Source organism: Triturus cristatus, chromosome 4_1 (assembly GCF_964204655.1).
Source record: "Triturus cristatus chromosome 4_1, aTriCri1.1, whole genome shotgun sequence".
In the NCBI taxonomy this organism is placed as follows: Eukaryota; Metazoa; Chordata; class Amphibia; order Caudata; family Salamandridae; genus Triturus; species Triturus cristatus.
In genome coordinates this window covers 1,004,172,390-1,004,197,937 of record NC_140585.1, presented here as the reverse complement: position 1 = coordinate 1,004,197,937, position 25,548 = coordinate 1,004,172,390, and the positions used below count along the sequence as shown (strand labels likewise).

General features: G+C 42.5%; 1 protein-coding gene across 4 annotated transcripts in view; it reads right to left on the bottom strand.

Moving 5' to 3' along the window:
- Positions 1–25,548, bottom strand: part of MGAT4C (MGAT4 family member C) — a 1,156,917-nt gene that overhangs the window by 815,534 nt on the left and 315,835 nt on the right. For all 4 annotated transcript variants that reach the window (XM_085653923.1, XM_085653921.1, XM_085653924.1 and 1 more), the window contains exon 2: positions 21,166–21,282. The gene's annotated coding sequence lies outside the window, so the exon portion shown is untranslated. The remainder of the gene's footprint in view (positions 1–21,165; positions 21,283–25,548) is intronic.

Here is a 25,548-nt window from a genome sequence, read left to right as displayed (position 1 = left end):
AACGACTTGCGTTGTAAAAACCGCGATGTAATGGCATCGCGATGTAATCCCCGCGTTGTAAACGATGTTTCCCGATAATATTCTCTATGGAATTCCAATTGAAGTCCATGTTAGATGTCCTTCACATTTAACATGGGCTTCAATTGGAATTCCATAGAGCATATTATCAAGCCCATTATCGCCGTTTTAGCGGCAGTTTTCTGCCGCTAAAGCGGCGATAATTATATCGCAGGGCTTGATAATATGCCCCCAAGTTCGCTTCACACCCGTTCTGAAATGGGGTGAAGTTTTTATTTATTTTGGAGATATCTGCTGTCGCCTACGGACCATCTAGGAGGGATTCTGGCTTGTGCGTGGAGGGCTGTATTTTTGTATCTTGTGATGAGTGATAATGTTTTGACATTTATGTCCTGCTACTGAAGTCTAAACTCCACAAACTCACTCAGTCGATGATGTAGGCATGTAATCCTGTACTGATTCATAAGGTTATGATCAAATATCCTTTTGTGCATTTCTAAAAGATATAGCCAGCCTGACTTTTGTATGTTCGTACACCAAGAGCAGTGTATTTGGTACTGATTGCCGAGTAGTGCCAGTCTCGTGTAGCATGTGTGGATTCACTTAGTTCAAGCAGCTTTCTCCATGGCGCTACAGAGAAACATGCTGCAAGAAATCAAAAAGCTACTTGGTATTGGAGCCAGACATTGTATTTTGTGAGGTGCAGGGGTGGGGGTCTTGTATTTGTCCCTTTGTAATTTTTTTCTCCTTCCATTTATTGGCATTTAATGAAATAGTGTACACAATGTAGATTTGTCTTTGTTAATGTTAAAGTCCATTCCATGGAAATGAAAAGTATGTTGTGCATACTGCCCAAGAATTGTCTTGCAAGTTTAGGCTTGCCTTTACTGTAAGACTATAAATAAAAAATATGTTATCCTTGTAAAAAAAAGAAAAAAAAAGGAAAAAAGCAATTAATGCCTAGTGGAATTCAGCCACCCGCAATTATGAGTATCCCTGTCTTTCTGCATATCCTGGATCTTTGCCCTCTTTTATCCCACCACTAAATGGGTCACATGACTAGGTGTAGTTGGCAGTTGGCCTCTGTGTATTCTTCCCAGACAGTGTCACAAAGGGGGGTATGGGTGTTCGCAAGATGGGCCATCTTAAATGATGGGAGGGAGTGGAGTTGTCTCCTACCACACTTGCACGTCAATAGGGGTTGCCGCCTGCATTCACAAAAAACTTTACACTAGCCTTTTCTCACCAAAGACATATTGGAGCCTAGGAAGACAAAATAAGGAAATTCCAGAACCAGATGTGGGGGAAAGTTTAGATGGTTAGACGTTTCTCCCACTTCAAAGATGGCACCAGGTATGAATATTGGACCCAGAAACCCACTCTTCATAACACTCCTGTACCTGTGAAGTCTACAAGAAGAAGGACTGCCGTTCTGCCAGAGGACTGCACTTCTGCCTGATGCCTGCCCTGCTGTATGAGAAGGAAGACTGGACTTGCTCCCTCTAACCCAGGCATACCTGAAGTGACTCCAAGAGTCAGCTTCTTATTATCTTGCTCAGAGCTTCAGGGATTTAACAAGCTCAAGAGACCTCCCTACAACTGTCCGCCTGACCTGCTGCAACTGGATCTGTCTGGATCTGCCCTGGCTCTGACTGCGCCCTGCTGGTGTCTGCAAGAGGTGCCTCCCAAGTTCTTGGACCCTTGACTGGCAGAGTGCACTCCTGTTCTGAAGATGGAGCAATCCGGAGTTTTGGGCTTTTTGCAACTGTGAATGGGCCCATCCACACTGATATCTTGCCGACCGTGATCACCGCCAATGCAAAGCTCTGGTGGACCCAACTATTCGCACTACAGCGACTGTCAGAGACGAGTACACCACCAAATCTGCTCTTCACACTACAGCATTGAAAGCCCCGCTGTGACCATGAACATGAAACCTCCAGCAATGTCCACCCACAATGCCAGACAGGATCTTTGTGCTACAGTGATGACTTTCCACAATGCCCAGCCTGCTCAATCATTCCTCTCCTATTTGTATATTGCGGCTTATCACCCAAGAGGGTATTGAGGCACTGTGTGCAGTTTTAAACAGCCAGTTCGACCTGGCAAAATAAATCTTTTGCCAGGCTGAAACCTTCCCTTTTGATAAATATAAGTCACTCATAGGGTAGGCCGTAAACAGCCCATAGGGCATGGTGCACTGTATTTGAAAAAAGTTTAACATGTACTTTTAAGATTTACAAGTCCTGCTTGTGGAAAACTCCTAACTCTGTTTTACACTACTGTAAGGCCTACCACTCCCAGGTGATAACATTGGGTTACCTTATTACATTTAATAAGAGATAATATTTCATTGGGAGCATGAAGAAATGTCATGTTTACACTTAAATGAACTGTAATTTAAAACCATATTTAGTGGTAAAGTCGCAGTTCTGAAAATGCCACTTTTAGAAAGTTCGTACTCAGAGGTTGGGTCAATTTTATCAGCAAGGCTGGACCATTTTACACATACAATAACAATATACCTTGCCTTGTACAATTAGGTGCCTTGTCTTTGTTCAGTTTATTAGTTGGTACAACCCCTTTACATGCTTAATCCTAGGACTTTGGACAATTGAGATACACTAGAGAACTCCTTCTGTTTAAAACTGTGGCCATGTTATGCACTGCTAAAATTGTTTTAGTTTGTATAAGTAATGATTTTGATTCCTGAATCAAGTGGGGGCTAAATAAGCTTGGGAAACTTTTGGTTATGTCATCCAACGCTCATGATTTGGAACGCAAAATGAGTTCTGCTCTACGCGCTGACACAGCGACAATCTGTGACGCTCTCCCTGCTTCATGTAGTCTCCTCCACCTCGAACTGGACTCTGTGCACCTAATTTTGAGAAAGTAACTTTTTCAGTGGGACTAACCTGGGCCCTGTATCTGGCCTAGGCTCTATTGCGGTCAAGCTGAACTCATGACTTTCGCACTTGCACAACAAGATAACCGCAAGCAGCGCATTGTGTTTTAGGGCACTATACTTATCTTAAGTCTTTGAAATTGCATATCTCTGGTTCTACTGATTGGAGTTTTGTTGTTTTGTTGTCAAATAATTAATTAAATTGTACTCTATCTTTCTTAATTATTGTGGGATTTTTCTTGTGTTATATTTTTACGTTATTGCAGTTTAAGTGCTGCATAAATCCTTTACATATTGCCTTTAAGTTAAGCCTGACTGCTTTTGTAGCAAACTGCCAGAGGGTGAAGCACAAGTTAATTTGGTGACTTTTGTGGTTTACCTTGACTAGGATTATGGCTTTTGCCTAAGAAGGTCTCACACCCCCCTCAATCAACAATTTCTCACATTAGGAAAATATGTTATTTCTTCTCTGATGTTTATTTGCACATTTGATGCTTAACACAACATACATGCACACATTTAGTTACTGAAAACACAGGTGATGTGTCAATGGGTGCATTACTGATCCTGCACCACAATTCGTTCTTTAAAGGTTCAATAATATCTGTGTGGTCTTTCACTAAGTTCTCTGTTCAGAAAATGCATTAATAAAAAATGATTAGCATCATTCTCTTATTAAATTATCTGCCCTCAGGTTACAGTCAAAATGATCTTTATGCTCAAACCCCACCTGCCCCATAAAAAATGAAAAGACAAGCTTGAGCAATCTGCAATATATCATGTGTGTTTGGAGAAGCAAAAAGCCTCTCACTATGTGAGCAGATTTGTGTTCCCTAAACTATATTTTAACTTTATACTTCACTATTGAACATTGTATTTGGTAGAAACATTTGCAATGATAAGACCACCAGTTTGTTGTAAATCACATTCAAATGTAATTGTAAATGTGCATCATATTATATTAAAAACCATATGTTTTCAGCAAAAACACATTTGTAATGGTATCATGATCCAACATATTTACTAGCTCGCGATAAACATTCATCACTGTTTCAAGCCCAATCTGAAGTGCACTAAATGTTAAAAATTACAACTTATTTAAATAGATTACTTAAAAGATTTCAACAGGTGAGAGGATAGTGCTGCCCTTTGTTTCCCAAAGATTCTAAGGCGATAATCATTGTAATTAGTTTCCTATGGGTCGCACTGCCTTTTAACCCCCCCTGGAACTAGAAGCAAAGTTGAATATCTTGACTGCTATGAGTGCCACCAGCCACGAGGCACCTGTGATGAAGGCACACCCTACCCAATATGACCATCTAACGAGATCTCAGACCCGATGCGCCGATTTGCACTGGATTTACTTTTTCTTGCTCATGGTGGTACGTCAATCCACCAATATTGTTTTTGTAGGGCCTCCTGGCATCTAGACTCCGCTGCTTCCTTCTAAAAGCAAGAAGCTATAAAGAGCTCCGGACCTATCTTCCTGTCCTAGCTCCTCCTAGTCTCCTATCCTGGTTATTTCCTGCAGCAGCAATCCCTTTTCTGTGTTTAGCTATTCCAAAAGTATATTTTGTGCAGCTTTTACCCAAAGTATAATTACAGTCAAGGACTACAGTCCCACACTTTAGTAAAAAACACATCGAGAATAGCGCTTTTTAGATTCAAATTAAATTGTTAGTCCTATACAGGCCATAACCAATATATAATAGGTCCCATCTGTGGCAGAAGGACTTTCGCATATATACCAGGCTGAGCCAGACAACAGTCTTTTTCACTCAAAATGCACACCTCTGCATACGAATGTGCACAAGTGTTCGCATGTAACCAATGCAGGCATTTTACCCCAACTGTACAGCAGCAGACCTTATTTTAAAAGATGGGCACTGGCAAATAAAGATATTTTTTTTTGGACAAAAACATACTGTGGATGAAATTCCATTAAAGGATCTCACAGAAGAGATGCCTAAACCAGGGTGCCGCTCGCAGGCTTGTCACTGCTTCTCACTCGCCTGGGCTATTTCCTTGGATCCTTTTGGGCTGTGGCAGAGGACGCTACGCTGCTTAGGGGGGGACGCTGTTTTTACCTGGACTATACCAAATCGGGACTGCGAGGACTAGGCTGCTCGGTGTTTATCTCAGCTGTTTCCTCTTCCCGACTCCTCCCCCAGCAGGTACTTGACGCCTCGCGGCCCCCGCTTCGCGGGAGCCGCTTGCAGGCTTGTCACTGCTTCTCACTCGCCTGGGCTATTTCCTTGGATCCTTTTGGGCTGTGGCAGAGGACGCTACGCTGCTTAGGGGGGGACGCTGTTTTTACCTGGATTATACCAAATCGGGACTGCGAGGACCAAGCTGCTCGGTGGTGATCTCAGCTGTTTCCTCTTCCCGACTCCTCCTCATCCGGCCCCCTCTCTTAATAGTGCAGTCCCGCCTCTACGCGCCAGCGGGACGTGCGCGGGACGTAGCCCGGGGCGAAGACCGGGCAAAGAGCGGGCCGTTTGAGGCCGTTCGAGTACGGGAGAGGCAGGGACTGGGCCAACCTTCTGTCCTCCCGAGAGTCCCCAGGCAAGGATTGCGGAATAGACTATCCACCATGTCCGTCAGAGAAACCCGGAGCAAAACGGCGCAGTGCGCTCAAAGCCTACAGGTACTTTGGATTTATATTTTGCAAAGGCTGGCTCCCTGCTGATTGATGATATTACAACGCTAGAGAGGCGTATTTCTTTGGAAATAGACTGGGTCAGAAGATCGTCATTGGGACCCCTTAAAAATGCTACCTCTCCAGCACAACTCCTTGATTCTGATATTCCCGATATGGGGGGGAAATCTGGCATCTGTGGATTCAAACATTTCGACTTTATCCATTGTAGACTGCGATATTTCTATCCCAGTAGACTCTAGCATATTACCCCTACCACTTCCCAGGCTCCCTACTGGCCAAGCCACTCGTAAACCAGTTGTTGCAACGGAGGCACTTACTATTGATAGTACCGATCCTATCACACAGCCATCGCAAGTGGACCGGGAGGTAGCAATCCCAAAAGGAAAAAGAAGGGCTCAAACTTTAGGAGGGCGCAGGCCAAAGATTCCAAAGCTCAACCCCAGGGGGGGAACAATCCATCAGGGCGCGGCTTCTATGGGGCGGGATATACCTCCAACTCAGACCATTAAATCGTCTAGTCTAAATACTACATCACGGGTGGAGGGTTTCTCGCTCTTTGACATAAAATCTCTCATGAATGAAATGCTCTCCCCTTTAATAGATCGCCTAGCAAAATTGGAATCATGCATAACTAATCTCCAAAAGGGAATTGACCAGCTAGTGGATGCTCCCAAAGTTGCTAGTGCAAATATGAATTCTATGTCAGTACCCTTACCCAGGGAAGGCTGCGGTTTACAAAAGTCTGTTCATCCTCACCTTCCCAGACTACCCTCTTCCCAAACATCTAGGCCCATGAATCCATCTTGCAATTCCATCTCCAGCCCTCGTGACATGCTAGCACTGTCCCCAACACGGATGCAGGGCCATGATACCAGACACAGGCTAGTTAATCTGCCCCCCGAGTCAGCTCCATTAACAGTTATTCAAGCGGGTGTTCCCGAACTAAAAATACCCAATAGTGAGCCAGCAGTGGCCCTGAAAAACAAAGTAATTTACTGGCTCTCAAAAAATAGGCCTCTCCCTTTGGGTATTAATAGCGAGGTGCTCATGGTGAGGAGACTCCCGTGGCTTGGAAAAACCAAAAAAACAATAAAGGGTGACTGTGTATTGATAAATTTCAGAGACCCCCGCACAGTTTCGCATATATGCAGCTGGCCGCACACCACACCAGGGTCTTCTATTCAACCCCTTCCCCTTCCTTTCTTTTATCCCCCTAAAACTAATGATCATGTTGAGGAAGGGTGGGATTTTGTACCGAGAAGAAAAGGGAGTAGGGGTCAAGGGACAAGTAGAGAATACCTGTCTACAGGTTGCCCCTGGCAAGACTACCCTTTAACCCACAACCGTTATAGTATTCTAGACATGGTGGATTGACCGATGGTGCCAGAGGGTGGTGGTGCGATGACCAAAAAAAAGAATAAAGTACCTACCAGCCAATTAGTACCTCTCAAACAGAAGGAGCACTCTCTGCACAGCCAAACTAGTCGAGTGGGGGGCTTAGGGATTACTCATCTTACCTCTTCTATACCATCTGAGCGGACTATTCATACCACCGATCATGGTTTAACCCATTTTCGGAGGATGGACTTGAAAGAGGTGATACACTCCAGCCCACCCGCCACAGAAAAAAATACTTCCCCCCTCAGGAGGTTATCCTGGAATGTGGCGGGTTTAGCTAACAAATTGAATGACCAGTTGTGGAGTTCTTTTATTGAGCAGAAAGACATCTGTCTGCTTCAAGAGACGTGGGCAAGAGAAGACATTACCCGCACGGGTTTTGCAAAATTTTCATCACATGCATCCTGAAAGGGAAGAGGGCGCCCTTCGGGCGGCCTTTCAACATGGGCAGCTACCGACCTGGGCTGCAGGGCTGATGTATTTCCTACTAACACGGCAGACATTCTTGCTGTATTGCTGGAATGGCCTAATGCCCAAAGCCTTCTGTTGATTAATATTTATTCCAGGCCAACTAATATTACCCAGGAGTCACCTACTATTGCGGAGCTCGCTGTGGTTTTGAATGCCATAACAGAGAGCACCCCCTATCTCATAGGAGGTGACTTTAATTGCCACTATGAGCCTCTCATAGGCACCATGGAAGGCTTGGCTACAGAGGAGGACCTTTTGTGGCATATACCACCTCCACAGGCTCCGGCCCAAAAAATCTGGACCCCCCTGGCCCTACAAATTACCTCCTTAACTATGAAATATGGCCTGCGGGCCTGCAATGGTAGGTTTAATTCTGATATTCCGGCAAGATGCACTTTCAACAGGATTGGCAGTGAGTCAAGGTTGGACTATGTTATGGTCCCTTTGTCTTCCTGGACATACATCAAAGATTTTTGGGTCACTAACAGGGACGATAGTGATCATAACGCCCTTGAATTGTAGGGCCTCCTGGCATCTAGACTCCGCTGCTTCCTTCTAAAAGCAAGAAGCTATAAAGAGCTCCGGACCTATCTTCCTGTCCTAGCTCCTCCTAGTCTCCTATCCTGGTTATTTCCTGCAGCAGCAATCCCTTTTCTGTGTTTAGCTATTCCAAAAGTATATTTTGTGCAGCTTTTACCCAAAGTATAATTACAGTCAAGGACTACAGTCCCACACTTTAGTAAAAAACACATCGAGAATAGCGCTTTTTAGATTCAAATTAAATTGTTAGTCCTATACAGGCCATAACCAATATATAATAGGTCCCATCTGTGGCAGAAGGACTTTCGCATATATACCAGGCTGAGCCAGACAACAGTCTTTTTCACTCAAAATGCACACCTCTGCATACGAATGTGCACAAGTGTTCGCATGTAACCAATGCAGGCATTTTACCCCAACTGTACAGCAGCAGACCTTATTTTAAAAGATGGGCACTGGCAAATAAAGATATTTTTTTTTGGACAAAAACATACTGTGGATGAAATTCCATTAAAGGATCTCACAGAAGAGATGCCTAAACCAGGGTGCCGCTCGCAGGCTTGTCACTGCTTCTCACTCGCCTGGGCTATTTCCTTGGATCCTTTTGGGCTGTGGCAGAGGACGCTACGCTGCTTAGGGGGGGACGCTGTTTTTACCTGGACTATACCAAATCGGGACTGCGAGGACCAGGCTGCTCGGTGGTGATCTCAGCTGTTTCCTCTTCCCGACTCCTCCCCCAGCAGGTACTTGACGCCTCGCGGCCCCCGCTTCGCGGGAGCCGCTTGCAGGTTTGTCACTGCTTCTCACTCGCCTGGGCTATTTCCTTGGATCCTTTTGGGCTGTGGCAGAGGACGCTACGCTGCTTAGGGGGGGACGCTGTTTTTACCTGGATTATACCAAATCGGGACTGCGAGGACCAGGCTGCTCGGTGGTGATCTCAGCTGTTTCCTCTTCCCGACTCCTCCTCATCCGGCCCCCTCTCTTAATAGTGCAGTCCCGCCTCTACGCGCCAGCGGGACGTGCGCGGGACGTAGCCCGGGGCGAAGACCGGGCAAAGAGCAGGCCGTTTGAGGCCGTTCGAGTACGGGAGAGGCAGGGACTGGGCCAACCTTCTGTCCTCCCGAGAGTCCCCAGGCAAAGATTGCGGAATAGACTATCCACCATGTCCGTCAGAGAAACCCGGAGCAAAACGGCGCAGTGCGCTCAAAGCCTACAGGTACTTTGGATTTATATTTTGCAAAGGCTGGCTCCCTGCTGATTGATGATATTACAACGCTAGAGAGGCGTATTTCTTTGGAAATAGACTGGGTCAGAAGATCGTCATTGGGACCCCTTAAAAATGCTACCTCTCCAGCACAACTCCTTGATTCTGATATTCCCGATATGGGGGGGAAATCTGGCATCTGTGGATTCAAACATTTCGACTTTATCCATTGTAGACTGCGATATTTCTATCCCAGTAGACTCTAGCATATTACCCCTACCACTTCCCAGGCTCCCTACTGGCCAAGCCACTCGTAAACCAGTTGTTGCAACGGAGGCACTTACTATTGATAGTACCGATCCTATCACACAGCCATCGCAAGTGGACCGCGAGGTAGCAATCCCAAAAGGAAAAAGAAGGGCTCAAACTTTAGGAGGGCGCAGGCCAAAGATTCCAAAGCTCAACCCCAGGGGGGGAACAATCCATCAGGGCGCGGCTTCTATGGGGCGGAATATACCTCCAACTCAGACCATTAAATCGTCTAGTCTAAATACTACATCACGGGTGGAGAGTTTCTTGCTCTTTGACATAAAATCTCTCATGAATGAAATGCTCTCCCCTTTAATAGATCGCCTAGCAAAATTGGAATCATGCATAACTAATCTCCAAAAGGGAATTGACCAGCTAGTGGATGCTCTTAAAGTTGCTAGTGCAAATATGAATTCTATGTCAGTACCCTTACCCAGGGAAGGCTGCGGTTTACAAAAGTCTGTTCATCCTCACCTTCCCAGACTACCCTCTTCCCAAACATCTAGGCCCATGAATCCATCTTGCAATTCCATCTCCAGCCCTCGTGACATGCTAGCACTGTCCCCAACACGGATGCAGGGCCATGATACCAGACACAGGCTAGTTAATCTGCCCCCCGAGTCAGCTCCATTAACAGTTATTCAAGCGGGTGTTCCCGAACTAAAAATACCCAATAGTGAGCCAGCAGTGGCCCTGAAAAACAAAGTAATTTACTGGCTCTCAAAAAATAGGCCTCTCCCTTTGGGTATTAATAGCGAGGTGCTCATGGTGAGGAGACTCCCGTGGCTTGGAAAAACCAAAAAAACAATAAAGGGTGACTGTGTATTGATAAATTTCAGAGACCCCCGCACAGTTTCGCATATATGCAGCTGGCCGCACACCACACCAGGGTCTTCTATTCAACCCCTTCCCCTTCCTTTCTTTTATCCCCCTAAAACTAATGATCATGTTGAGGAAGGGTGGGATTTTGTACCGAGAAGAAAAGGGAGTAGGGGTCAAGGGACAAGTAGAGAATACCTGTCTACAGGTTGCCCCTGGCAAGACTACCCTTTCACCCACAACCGTTATAGTATTCTAGACATGGTGGATTGACCGATGGTGCCAGAGGGTGGTGGTGCGATGACCAAAAAAAAGAGTAAAGTACCTACCAGCCAATTAGTACCTCTCAAACAGAAGGAGCACTCTCTGCACAGCCAAACTAGTCGAGTGGGGGGCTTAGGGATTACTCATTTTACCTCTTCTATACCATCTGAGCGGACTATTCATACCACCGATCATGGTTTAACCCATTTTCGGAGGATGGACTTGAAAGAGGTGATACACTCCAGCCCACCCGCCACAGAAAAAAATACTTCCCCCCTCAGGATTTTATCCTGGAATGTGGCGGGTTTAGCTAACAAATTGAATGACCAGTTGTGGAGTTCTTTTATTGAGCAGAAAGACATCTGTCTGCTTCAAGAGACGTGGGCAAGAGAAGACATTACCCACACGGGTTTTGCAAAATTTTCATCACATGCATCCTGGAAGGGAAGAGGGCGCCCTTCGGGCGGCCTTTCAACATGGGTAGCTACCGACCTGGGCTGCAGGGCTGATGTATTTCCTACTAACACGGCAGACATTCTTGCTGTATTGCTGGAATGGCCTAATGCCCAAAGCCTTCTGTTGATTAATATTTATTCCAGGCCAACTAATATTACCCAGGAGTCACCTACTATTGCGGAGCTCGCTGTGGTTTTGAATGCCATAACAGAGAGCACCCCCTATCTCATAGGAGGTGACTTTAATTGCCACTGTGAGCCTCTCATAGGCACCATGGAAGGCTTGGCTACAGAGGAGGACCTTTTGTGGCATATACCACCTCCACAGGCTCCGGCCCAAAAAATCTGGACCCCCCTGGCCCTACAAATTACCTCCTTAACTATGAAATATGGCCTGCGGGCCTGCAATGGTAGGTTTAATTCTGACATTCCGGCAAGATGCACTTTCAACAGGATTGGCAGTGAGTCAAGGTTGGACTATGTTATGGTCCCTTTGTCTTCCTGGACATACATCAAAGATTTTTGGGTCACTAACAGGGACGATAGTGATCATAACGCCCTTGAATTAAATTATGGTCATCATGGTCTTGTGGATAGGGAGAAACTAAGGAAGACAGCTCAGGAGAACTTGGTCCTTGAGAATAACCGGCGTAGAGTGAAGTGGGAGCAAATATCTTCCCACCCGGATAAGCTAACCAGCATATATGCACAGGTAGTGCCCGTATTTGAAAAGGTTGATGCGCTTATGACAAAAGGCTATACTCCGGACACCTATTTCCAACTGGGGCAGTTACATGTGGCCCTTGTTAAAACCCTTTCCGAATTTTTAACCAAAAAAATGATCAGGCACAACGGAAAAACACCCGGCCCTCCCTGGTACAATGGTGCTTGCCGATTATAAGTATCTGACCTCTAATGCCAAAAGTGAGTGGGAATTCGATAAATGGACCAAACTCACCAACTTCTTGGCCTGTGCGGACTCACGCAAATTTTGGCGCTGTGTCAACACAGGGTCAGAGGAATTGATGTCTGCCATAGAACCTAATATTTCAGCTAAGGCATGGCAGGATCATTTCCAATCCCTTTACAAACTACCTGAGAATGCCAGGGTAAATACTACTCAATCTAACCGCCCTGTTGAGACTGGTGAACCATTTACACTTAAGGAGGTACGTGCTGCTGTTTTGGGACTCGCATCAGGAAAGGCCCCAGGCCTAGATGGCCTGCCGGGTGATCTGTTCAAGCAGGAACCAGATGTGTGGTCCCCCTTTCTTATGATCCTCTTTAATGCCATTCTGGGAGGCATGGCTATGCCAGGTACTTGGCTGGGCGCAGAGATTGTCCCGATTTTTAAAAAGGGTTTGCCTCTGCTCCCAGCCAACTACAGACCTATTAGTCTTATAGATGTGCAACAGAAGATCTTTTGCAGATTAGTCTTAAATCGCCTCCAGGAATGGATTGATGACACGGCGATTATGAGTCCCTACCAAGCGGGCTTCCGAAAATGTATTTCCACCACCGACCAAATTTTCCGCTTAAATCTTCTATACTGGAAGACGGTGCTGATCGAGGGCGGCAGTCTTTACACAGTCTTTGTGGACCTTCGTGCCGCCTTTGACCTGGTGCCCAGGGATAAATTATGGGCGGTGTTAATTGACCTGGGGGTCCCCGATGGCATTCTCTCAATTTTGAGAAGATTGCATCGGGGAAATTTTGCCAGAGTAAGATGTGGAAGAGGAGGGACATTATCGGACCTTGTCTAACCCCTCGACAGAGGGGTTAGACAAGGATGTGTCCTTGCTCCGACCCTTTTTTGTTTATTTGTCAACGGGGTCATAAATCACCTTAGTGCCCTGAACAACATCGATGCCCCAAAACTGGACGGCAGCAGGGTTCCCGCAATCATGTTTGCGGATGATACCCTGCTGCTCTCCAAATCCCCTATGGGTCTACAACGGGTCCTGGATGGGTTCGCGTGCTTTTGTGTGGATCACGGTTTGGAGATCAATGCTGCTAAAACCAAATACATGATCTTCAACCAGCCCCCCACTACGCGCGTGAGCCCTACTATAGGGTCTTCCAGATTAGAGAGGGTATATACCTTTGAATATCTGGGGATAGTCATTAACCAGACCATGACCTGGGGACCACACAAAACAAGGGCAAATATGAAACTGACCCAGCTGGTGGGCGGAATTGCCAGGATGACCAAAGGATTGACCTATAGGCCCTTAGGCCCACGTATACACATATATAAAGTGCAGGCCAGGGGGGCTGTCACCTATGGAGCAGAAATTTGGGGACACACGCCAATGCAAAAGCTTCAGATAACGGAGAATACTTTTCTCAGGCAGTTGGCAGCTCTTCCTGTAAGCACACCTCTTTTGCCTCTTAGACTAGATTTGGGCCTAAGACCAATCTCAGAGGAGCTGGGTCTAGAACCCTTAACATTCTGGTGTAAAATTTGGTCTTCACCGGAACTATCCAAATACAGAGCGGAGTTGATAGACATTCTTTGTCTTTATAAGAATATAGAAATACCATGGCTAAGCTACATCAAACACACTTGTGAGCTATTAGATAGACCTGATTTGTGGCATGACCCCGAGAATGCATGCCCCGGGGTCTCACGCAAACTCATTTCAAAGGCTTATTATGAGTACTGCCTACGAAAGGCCACAATGAATGTGCGGGAGGGGTCTCAAACCGCAAAATTTCTGGCTTTTAAAGATTTTTACCATCTAGAACTGACTTTAAATGATATGGACCCGCCGCTTACAAGGAAGCTCTATCTGCAATGGCGCTATAATACCCTCCCTCTCAGGGCGTACACAGCACTCTGGGCACACTCGGACCATACAGCCTTATGCCCTTTCTGCAAACATACTCAGGAGACGGATTTGCATGCTATATTTTTCTGTCCAATGTACCGAAGAGCAAGGATTTATTGGCTCCGCCCTCTTCTCAAAAATCTGGCCTTTAGACAGTACCTCCCTGCATTTAGAATATTGAAGACAGATCTTACGGCTTCAACCGCCTTTGCTGTATCTAAATTTCTGACTTCTATGTGGTTTACTCGTATGCGCCACCTCAAACTGTTACAGGAGACGAACTAATGTGATGTTTTATCTTAATTTTGCAAAAGTTCAAATTTTACCTGAAAAATGGTTTTATTATTGTTATGATTATATTTTACTTGTGTACTCTTTTATGGTCTGAGTGACCGAAATAAAGATAAATGAAATGAAAAAACAAAACAATCTAGGAGAATTAAGTGGGTCAGAACCCACTTCCTCACAATGTACTTATGTGGTTGTCAAGTGACCTCATGGCCTGGAGGTCACTTATGCCCAGCTCTGATTTTTCAGACAGTAGCACTAAGCATGCCAGTACTTGGAGTTTCACTATCCTCAATAAAGTCATGGATCTATGAGTACTAATGTTAGACCTTTCAGCCTTAGGTTGATCTTCTCTCAAACGTTTTGCCTGCTTGTCTCCAATTTTGCTGATGTTGTTTTTGTTGGCCTTAGGACTCTGTGCTCTTTACCATTGCCAACCAGTGCTAAAGGGCTTGTGCTCTCTCCCCTAAACATGGTTTTGATTGGAATATCCACAGTTGACATATTTATTTACCTATAAGTAAATGCAATCCGTCTCTTCCCCTTCTGCTCGCCGAAAGATCAACTTGAATGCGGAGTGCCACAGGTCTCTTTCCTTTCTCCAATCCTTTTCAATCTATATATTCGGCCCGTGATACACTATCTTCAACAGAGAAAGGCGAGGATCTACAATTATGCTGATGATATGCAGTTGATCTTCACAATTGACAACACACTAGAATTAAAAACCTCCAAAACTCCATGCTTTATATACAGGATTGGGTGGACAACCACCAACTGAAATTGAACTCTGATAAAAACGGGTTAGCGGTGAAGAAGAACAAACTTCAAATTTGGAACCCCTCTGTCTGGCCTTCGGCGATGGGTGCTCCTCCTCTCCCAAACAAAGTGGTGAAAAGTCTTTCCATCCTCATTGATGAGGATTTGTCTAGGAAACCTCATATAGGTGCAGTGACCACATCCTGCTTCCAGCAGCTTCGGAAAATAAAGAAAACAATAAGCTTCTTTACCTTCGAAGGACTCATCCAAATCAAAATCGCCTTAGAAATGTCCCGTGTGACTTTGCCAATACCCTATACTTGGTACTTCCATTTGGCTTTGTGCATAGACTGCAGATAATACAAAATCAGGCAGCAAGGCTGATATTTCAGCAGAATAGATACTGCCACATTAAACTCTTGAAAAGAAATCTGCAGTCTGGCTTTTGGTAGTTCAGAGGTCCATTTTCAAAACAGGGTGCCTTATCTTCAAGTTTCTCCATGGCAAAAGCCCAGCTTTCTTTGTCTTCCAAAATTCAGCACTATATTCCTAACCACCAGCTCACATCGGCACACCTAAATCTACTGGTTGTTCACAGAACCAAAAGAAAGAGATTGGGGGGAGCCAGGTTTTCTGTGTCTGCTTCTCATACGTGGAACACTATCCTACTTGAAATAAGGTCCTCTGTGAACTACGAGAGTTTTGGAAGAAAATATAAAACTTGGCTGTTCAAACAAGCTTATAAATACATCGATAAGTAATATCCTCTTTCTACCTCAGCGCCAAGAGACCTTTTTGATGGACATATGCTCTACAAGTGATCATTAATATAACATAACGTAAGTCCCTAGTCAAGTGCACTACCTGTGCCCAGGGCCTGCCAATTAAATGCAACTAGTAGACCTGCAGCACCAATTGTGTCTTCCACTTAAATAGTCCTTTAAACACATCTTAGGCCAGCCATTGCAGAGTCTGTATGTGCACTTTGCACTGTTATGTCGACCAGGCCTTTAAAACCCCTGGCCAAGCCTTAAACGCCCCTTTTATATTACATATCATTCACTCCTATGGTAGGCCCTAGTTAGGCCATATGGAAGAGTGCTTTGTAATTTATCACTACAATTTAAAAAATGCCTCATTCAGAAAGATACAAAAATAACAGATAATTGACGGGATGCTGAACAAATAAAACATTCACCCCCCCCAAGTCACAGATCTGGGTTTAATCCATCATTTCTTTGCTCACCACAACACCCCGGTTTTTCTGCTCTTAGCCCTGTGTATCTGCAATCTGTCTCAAATTCACATCTGGGGTGGGTGACAGCTGGACTTTGTGCATTCCCCCTAGACAGCCATACATAAAGGGAACTTAGGTGTGACTTGCTGGGCCTTGATGGGTCATCCTGGGAGGATGGGACTCGGCACAGCATCACACCTACACACGAATAGGCTGTGCCCGGTCCCCACACAGAGGACTGCTTAACCCCTTGTAGTGAGTCTGGAGCCAGTGCAAGAATGGACCCCTGTGCACTTCAAAGCCATTATTTGAAATTTCCCCCACTTCAAAGGCATCACTAGTTATAACTACTGGACTACTGATCCTACCGCTTCAGTATACGTCCAAGGGTCCAGGATTGGGTTGGCATAAGTTGGCAGGGCAGACTCACAGATGGCCGAGGCCAGGTGCTGTAGCAGGTGAGTTGGAAGTATTTTATATTCCTGAGTCTTCAATCAAGAGGCAAACCAGTAGGCTCTTGGACTCACTCTGGTTCTGGGTTCAAGTGGTGTGGGTCCTGTCCTTCTCACCTAGGCAAGGAGAGCAGCAGGCAGCAGGTCATCACAGCAAGAAAGCTGTTCTTCCAGGGCAGCAGTCCAGCGGGGTGGCAGTCCTACAGCAGCACAGCAGTCCTTCTACCGGGGAGAGTATGCACGTGTTCAGTATACTTCTGGCTTCCAGATATCATGATGACACACAAAATACTTTTTTGGCTCTGTCCTGAATTGCCTAAAGCAGAGGGTGACATCATACTTACCAAAAAGAAACTGAGATCTTCAGGTAAAACATCTCCAGATGCCCCCAAAATTCAAAGAAAAAGGCAGGAGGAAAGTTTTCTTCCATGATGGTTAGCTCATTGTGGAATTCTTTATGGATGATCTAAGGAATATTACACAACTCTCAACAAGTTTTAACCTTTTGGAAAGTCTTTTACACTGCATTTTTATGTTACTCTCATTAGTTCAGGTTGAGCTAATTCTTAGTTGCTCCTGAATGGTCTATTTCATGCTTTATAAATGGGATTTGGATTGCAGTAGCTCATATCATGCAAATCCAATGCTGGAAAAGCTGCATCATCCTTACATCTTCCCCACTACCTCAGTCCCACTGATCTACCTGAACGAAAAAAAGCTTGCTAAATTTGCCTTTCTCTATTAAAAAAATCCAATAGAACAGTCAAATAGATATCTAATTGATGTGCCCTCTGTATTTCCATCAGTTCAGTTATGCATCAATTATCATGTCATAGCAAAACATTCTAATTTATCTCAGATCAACTGAGCATGAAAACGGTACATCGGGTAAACAAAGAATTTTCATAAGACTCTCAATCAACTCATTCCCTTCTAACCACAATCCCAAAATCATCCAATGACTCATCTTATCTGTAAAATTTATACACAGAATCTGATTTGCCACCTTTACTACAACATGCAGGCATTTCTTATCATTTACAATATAATCCCATGTGCCATAAACCCCCATAAATGTAATTTTCACCTTCTACAACATGAAAGCCATGCTTTAATGGTACCAGATGACCTACTCTGAATTTGACATCCAGGCAGAATAATCACATGTGTTTCCATCAACTCCTCTTTTTAGTTTTACAGGCAAGATCACAGTATCTAGTTCAAGATCTAGGATCTTGATTGGAAAGTTTTATGCTGGCTCAAAGCCACAGCATAGAAAATGTTCATACTTATCTGCAGGGTACAGTGAGGATGCATGGATGAGGATGCATGATAACAGCCTGAGCTATAATAGTGTAGGTTTACATTGAACAATGACTATTCTACATGGGAAATACTGCTCTGGCCAAACAAAGGGATAGTTGGCCGTACCAGTGATCTTGGGCTTGTCTGTAGACACCATTAATTATTCTCTTCTTCTGAAGCCTCTTTGTGTTTAAATTTTTAATTAAATTTTACAATAAAATATATAGTAAACACCAATTTGGTAAAACAGTAGATCTTGGATAAATAGAAAATACATGTTGTGATGATAAATAGAAACGTATAAACATAATAAATAAGCTAAATAAGAAATCATTATGTATAAATATTGAAATATAAATATTTAGATTAATAAATAGATAAATAAGTGAATTTATAAATAGTAACAGTAACATGAAAAGAGATTGACATTGTATACGTAATAATGTATTATAATATATAACAATATATAAATATATGAATATATCTTACATGTAAGTAAAAACAATATCTTTATAGAGATAATTTTATTGATAAAATGAGGTCACAAAAGTTTAAAGAAAAGTGAAATGTTGATATGAAAAGTGAAAGGAAAAGAAAATAAGATAAGGAAGTTAAAGCAAAACAGTGAGAGTGAATGAAAATAAAGAATAAATAAATAAAATACATAAATAGAGCCAGAGTAAGGAAGGGGGGAAGGAAGACAAGGGGTAAGAAAATGAAATAGTAGAGGAAAAGGATATGAAATAATTAATTAAGTGATTCGATTATTTGCATTAGAGGAGAGAGTGGCATTGGAAGCATCGTCGATTTTAGTTTCCAGAAAAGGAGACCAAGTTTGAAGAAAAATGTCAACTTGGTCCTGGAGGTTGTAGATTGTGTGCTCATGTAAGGCCGTCTGCATCATTGCCACCAACCATTCTTCCTGAGAAGGTGGAGATGAAGACTTCCAATGGCGCAAAATGTACATTTTGGCTGTAGCTAGTGCAGTATGAAGGAGACAAATTTGTGTCTTAGAAAGTTTTGGAGAATGGCGTAAATCATGTAAAAGGATGGTGGCAGATGTAAGTGGTAAAGATAATGACATTGTGGAATTCAGAGTTTTGCCAACGAAGGTCCAAAAATACCTGATTTGTGGGCATTCGCAAATGATATGGGCTATGTCACAACCAGAGGTGGAACATCTCCAGCAATTAGTGTGCGAGAGTAGTCCAGCTTTATGTAATTTGATCGGTGACCAGTGCCAGTCATGGAGAATTTCAAATATGCAGAATTTAAGCCTTGCTTCACAAACTCCTTTATGCAATCCCTCCAATATCCGGTCCCATTCAGTAGCCGTATATGAAATAGATAAGCGGGATTGCCATTTATTGCAAAGAGTGTGGAAAAGAGACTGTGAAAAAAGAGGAAGCACAAAGGTTTTGTAAAGACCAGAGGTCACTTCCCTAAAGTCTCTTTGAATAGTATTTAGGAAGGCAAGCAATGTAAAAGATGGGGTAGCCTCTGTCTCCTAGGTACACAGAACAAGTGGATCTGAACACTTTCCAATCTGGTTCAAAAGAAGCAAGAGTAATCATCAATAATTTCAGGAAAAGGTATCTGCCGCCTTAAGCTAATTTAAATAATTTGGTGAAATAGCAATTTGGCTGTATTTTTAGAAACAACTCTTTTTTAGCAAAATTATATTAAAATTATCCCAAACTTGATAACTAAGGATATTACTTAGATATTGGCTGATGGGATACTCTTTAAAAAAAAGAGCCAGATATCCTGCCCATGTATTGCAAGTGACATGGGATTTAAGGCACATTTAAATCCTATCCAACAATTCCTAAACAAGGTCCATAATCAAATTTTTAATTAGAACTTATTGATTATGAACTACTAATATGCCCCACATCTTTGTGAGACAGCTTTCCTCAGACACTTTATGATGGAGGTCAAATAATCATCTTGTGAAACTATATATATGAATAAACACAATATTAATAAATCTAATGTAATATTTACTATACGTTACTTATAGTGAACAGTACTATGCATATGAACTGCGATAAAATTATGCCCCAAATGTTCGTCGACTTGATTTGGATGGTCATTTATCTATCAACACTACAATAAAACGACCACAGTACTAATACATTAATATAATATAAACTGTCATTATACATTATGGTGTAATGGAAACCACTATGAACTGCAACTGTAATAGACACCTTTCCTAATGAGTTGTAGTATATGAAACAGAATAGTAAAGGATCTAGTTCCAAAATATTATTCTAGGATGTTTAACTGCATTTCAAATTAAATGTTTTCAATAAGCGGTTTCAAGGAAAGGTACTAAATAATTGACATGGTACTTTTTCAATAAAAATATTTCAAGCTAAAAGTTCATATTAAAACTTTTTCACCCCCTTGCTTTCAATACAAAAACATAGATCCATTAATTACAATACCCACATGCGGTTTTCTATGCACCGTTCTCTTCTCTCTCTTAATGTTTTTATACTACAGTTGGCTCAGGTCACATGTGCACACCATGTGGCTTATCAGATGTATGTTGGTGATACCCCTAGATCGTTAACTTGAGGAAGGCTAGGGCATAACTGGGGGCAGCTTAGAGCAAGCAAGCTAGTTCTGAACTGCTGTAAAGCAGAGATGATTGTGTTAGCAGCTTCTATTTCTGAAGCCAGCTCCTTCAAGTCTGCCCCCACATGTGGTGTTGGTGGGGACAACCTGGGACAGAGGTTCAAATGACACTTTTCATGCATCTGCCAAATGAAATATGTGATCAAGGACAGAAGTACGGACATAAAGATAGTAAATTCCCTTTCTGAATTCCCAAAGTCGTAAACGTATACGTTTGGTCCAAGTTTAGACCAAAAGTCTACGTTTACCTTTGTACATCAAGCCCATTATCTACAACCCATGTACTTCCTTTACCTCTAATGTAACAAACACTGCATAGCGATCCAACACTTCTTATGCTACATTTATATGCTTATCCATGGCAACGTCTCCCCTATGAAATGATGGAAGCACATCTCTGGACCCCGTGCACTACACTGAAATATTCCCACATATTATCCCCTCCAACAACATTTCTTCTCCAACGAGTGATGTAGGCTCTCAGCTGCAACTGCTCTGGGATTGGTTAACATTGATCCAATTTAACATTAGTGGAATTTTCACACGAAAGAAATACTAGATAACACAGCTGCTGGAGGGCTAAATAAGTTGTATTGATTTACCTCAATTCCAAGCAAGAGAAGATTTCTGATTCAGAGATTCCAATTGGATCTATAATATCCCCTTGTTATTCACAGGCCGCAGATGCAGTCACATCCCATCCTCAGGTAATCAGTAACCTTTAATATAATGTTTGAAAAAAGTAAATACATTTGAAAACATATCCACAATAAATGTTTCAAAAGGTTTAGGAAAGAACTCAAGGAAGTTATTAGTGATTTTCCCTTTAAAGTTGACATTTTAATTTAGAAGCTCAGCTTCATGCATCATGCAAAGGATTCACAACTGGCACTCTTAGTAGGTTTACACCAAGTACATCTTCTCATTGGGTCTGACTTAAACATATACGATGCATAGATACATTGATAGATAATGTTGATGAAGATACACAATACATTAATTATTCAAAACCCAGATACCATTTAGGATAACTAATAATATGTCTGCTGTCCTATCAAATGCTGCAAAAGAAAACATTCCTTATTCACAGCTATGTGAATTCCTAAGAGAACGCTTGAATGCTTGTATGTAAATAATTATATTTTGCACTGAACAGAGATGTCGGTCTGCTACTGTGGCAGATTAATTATTTCACTATCAGCCGTGTGAAACTAATAACACTGATATTCCAGAATATACAATGCACAAACATGCATCAATGTATGCACACGTATGTTTGCATGGGTAATTTAATTGCATATACATATCATATAAAGACATGATCCAACAAATATATATATATATGTAGAAATAGGTCTAAATAGAGCAATCAAGAAACTTCTATTTATAGCTTGGGAAAATGGAAAAACGTAATGAAATGTGTTTTTTTGTGATAGTCTGTCCTTGGCTTCAGAAGTCTTCAATCATTTCAATTGTGTTGAAGAATAAGTACAGAATATGGTGAATCTTAGTTGGAGGTAGGTTTTGATTTAAGAGAGAACTATGCAGCTACATGGGGAGTGGATCGAGGAATTACATTTTTTATCCTTCATTGAGATGGATTACATGTGAGAAATTGTGATCTGCAAAGTATTTCTTGGTAAAAATCATAAAGACATAACACAGAACACAACGGTTATATTTGCAAAAAATTGGCAAATAATGTGGGGCTCTAGAAAGTATTTTGGGGGTCACAAATGCACCAATTCAGAGTTTTCAACCGTAAAAGTGGAGCGGATAATTTTTTCCGACTAGTGAATGGGTTTAGAAATGGATAAGAAATTGCTGTTTGAAAGGGACAATTTGAAGGTGTCCTTTCCAAAAGCAATTACTATTCATATGTATTGTTGTTTTATAGTGGTCATTCATCCTTGAAAAGTTACCAAACACTGAGTTGCAGTGGTACCTCATTCGCAGAAAATGAAGTTTGTTGGGCAGTAGGCAGTGGTCCATGAGACCAATGGGAACTCTCAAACAAACTTTGAAAAAAAAGTTAACTTTTTTTAAACATGGTCCTGTTTCCTTCAAGAAAAATGGGCTGCATTTAAAAAAACTAATTTATTGAAAGTCAGTCACAGACCTAATTCCTGTGGTGGACGTCAATTGGATTGAGTCGCACTTTTCAACTTTCCTAGAGAATATCAATGAGTTTGTTTTATTCTCAGAATTTTCCTACCCAGCCTATTTGTTCATCCGTCAGTTTGGAAAATTATAATTTGGTTGCAAATTACAGCCTGCTGGTCAGGCCTAATATTTCCAAAATACATATAGTTTGGCGATTGGTCAGCCCTTTGCTCATGAATAATTAATTTTGGTCTCTCCCATTAATGTTCTAATTTGATGACTTTTCGCTGTATTAATCAGTTCACGTATATACCACTGATCTTTCTTGAGTACAGGGAACCACTATTTCTTTGTCTGTATGAACTGATGTGTTTTACTGCTCCTTCCTCTTTGTGCTGATTCCCCTTTCAGCTGTCCTCCTGTCGTAAATTGGCTGCGATTAAATTAGCGTTAGCAGAATCCATCTGGTATTTACAGGCTATCCTGTACATTTTGTGGAATCCATTTTGTATTTCTGGCAGCCATTTTGTCTTCCCTTGTGCTCTGTTTAAAGGACTGGCTATACTTAGACTCTGCTACCCTGCACATGCGCAGGAATATCTAACTGTCCATGCATCTGTTTTTAGTCTGTAACTATCAGGTTGTTTCTACCAGAGTCAGCAACTGCTAGCTCCTCCTATACTATTTACGGTGCATTTCTGTATGACCATCTATGTATGTAACTCTTCTCATGTATGCTTGCATCGTCCTTTTCCTGAGCCCCTGTGTGGGTATAAAAGACCCATGGTTCTTCTACTCTGTGTGCTACCTTCATTCAGCACCACAGGGTGCTGGGTGAATGTGGTTCCACCTCCTGAGGTTTAATAAACTATGTATTTTCTATTTCAGATTCTGTGCCAACTTCTTTCTAATAGTCTGAGGACTCTGTGCAGAGAAGGGCGAACCCCTTGCACTGGTAGGCCTAGCTGAGGTCTATTTTCTACAATTGGCGCCTCAACGTGGGGCTCATCGGTGACTCGGATGCCCAAAGGATTGGTCGCGACGAAGGATTGGAATCTCGCTCTGGACGTGATCACTGCCCGATAAGACCAGAGTCTTGGCATCCACGGCGACTTTTCCTTTCTTTCTGATCTGACCATCCAGGTGGCACCGGTCCTCGACTGAGATCTCTTCTGTTGATTCACCATGCAGTGACCATTTGGTCGATTTTAGAACTTGGCAGGATGAATCTGAACACCAAGTGATTGGTAAGTGTCTGCGGCGCTTGCTGTTGGTTTTGATGCCTGTGATTGGTAAGGTAGTTTAGTAACGCTTACTGTGGCTTTGAGTATGGTATATTTTGTGTTGGCCAACTTGGTTTGTTTTGACATATGTGACTTGCAATTCACATAGGCAGGTAATGAGGAGAATTTTCTCTAACTGAATTGATTTGAACGGCACATCGTACTAAAGGTACCTTAAGTGCTACTTTGATTATAATATTGCATATTCTGCACTATTTTTTGGCATATCTGTCTTTAGCACACTTCAAAAGATGTGTTGCCTTTGGAATGGTACCAAAATGAAACTTGATGAAGCACAACTGGCCCCCCCTCGGAGGGGACGCCTAATAGGGATATGTATATTAAGTATGGTCTTTCTTCTATAATGTACAGCGCATTATGGAATAAAAATACTTGTAAGTGGTGACTAGTACCCCGAGGAACTAAATATGTACATAAAAGGATCCTGGTCTGTGCACTTAGTAACATTCATAAGTGATGAGATGCAGAGCGTTTTTTTTTGGTGTTCTGCCAGCCAAATCTGGTGAATATGACTTGCAACTAGTATTTACAAATGGTTTGGTTTAAGTACAGTCTGTGGGCTGTCTTTTGTTTCTGTCTTAAGTGTTGATTTGTGGGTTAAATGTGTGTTTACATGTTATGGTGTGGTAAATTGTGTTTTGGATGTTGCTAGCACTGGAAAAAGCGTGTGATTGAATGACTGTGAATATGTGAAAGAATTCTGAGAAGTGAAATTGTTAAGGAGTAAATTTAATTTGGTCTCATCACCATCAATAAGTCGCAAAAGGAAATTGAGAGGGGTGTAGCAAGAGAAAGAGCAACCCCTGTGATTTGATGACACCCTTAATGTACAAAAGTATTAATGAAGAGTAATTAGGGACCCGTTAAAAGTTTAGCTTGGAAAAATTGTGGGTATTTCGAATTTGCAAATTGTTCCTATGCAGCTTTGTGTTCTTGGTGGTTCAGTGAGCCAATGTGCTGGGTCCACAGGGTTGTAGGTTCTAATTTAAGCTGAACCAGCTAATCTGAGAATTGAACCTAAATTTATGACCCTTGAAAAGAAATTGTATATTAAAATAAATGTTTCCATAGGGCAAATTATTGCAGTTTAGATAACATTAGGAAGGCTTTTTGTCTTTGACAGCTTCAGGGCTGTGCAAGGCAGATTTTGACCTTGCAGCTTGTAAGGTGGGGGTAGGAGCACTCGCTGTGGCCCGGTTCTGCGCTGAGGTTTAGCTTCTCTGATGAGACAGGGCAGCTGAGGAACGAAACCCAAGGAGCCTTCCTCTGCCCTATTTTGTGCAAAGACCAGTTAGACTTTCCATAGAAAACTGTTTTTATTTTTTTTTTAAAACTGTTGCATTAATCCTACACAAAAAGTAAAATGATGCTCTTGCTTGAAATTTTAAGGGCTATATGCCTATATAAAAACGATTTTCCAATTGAGAATTAATTTTCTCAGTGGAAATTGTGGCGCAAAATTAACATGGATTATCGGATAAGAGTTTTACCTTTAGAAAGTTTAAATTAAGATGACCTGTGTAAAGAGAAAAACGAAATTGTGTGTTTTACAATAGACTAAATTCAGATACAAAATGT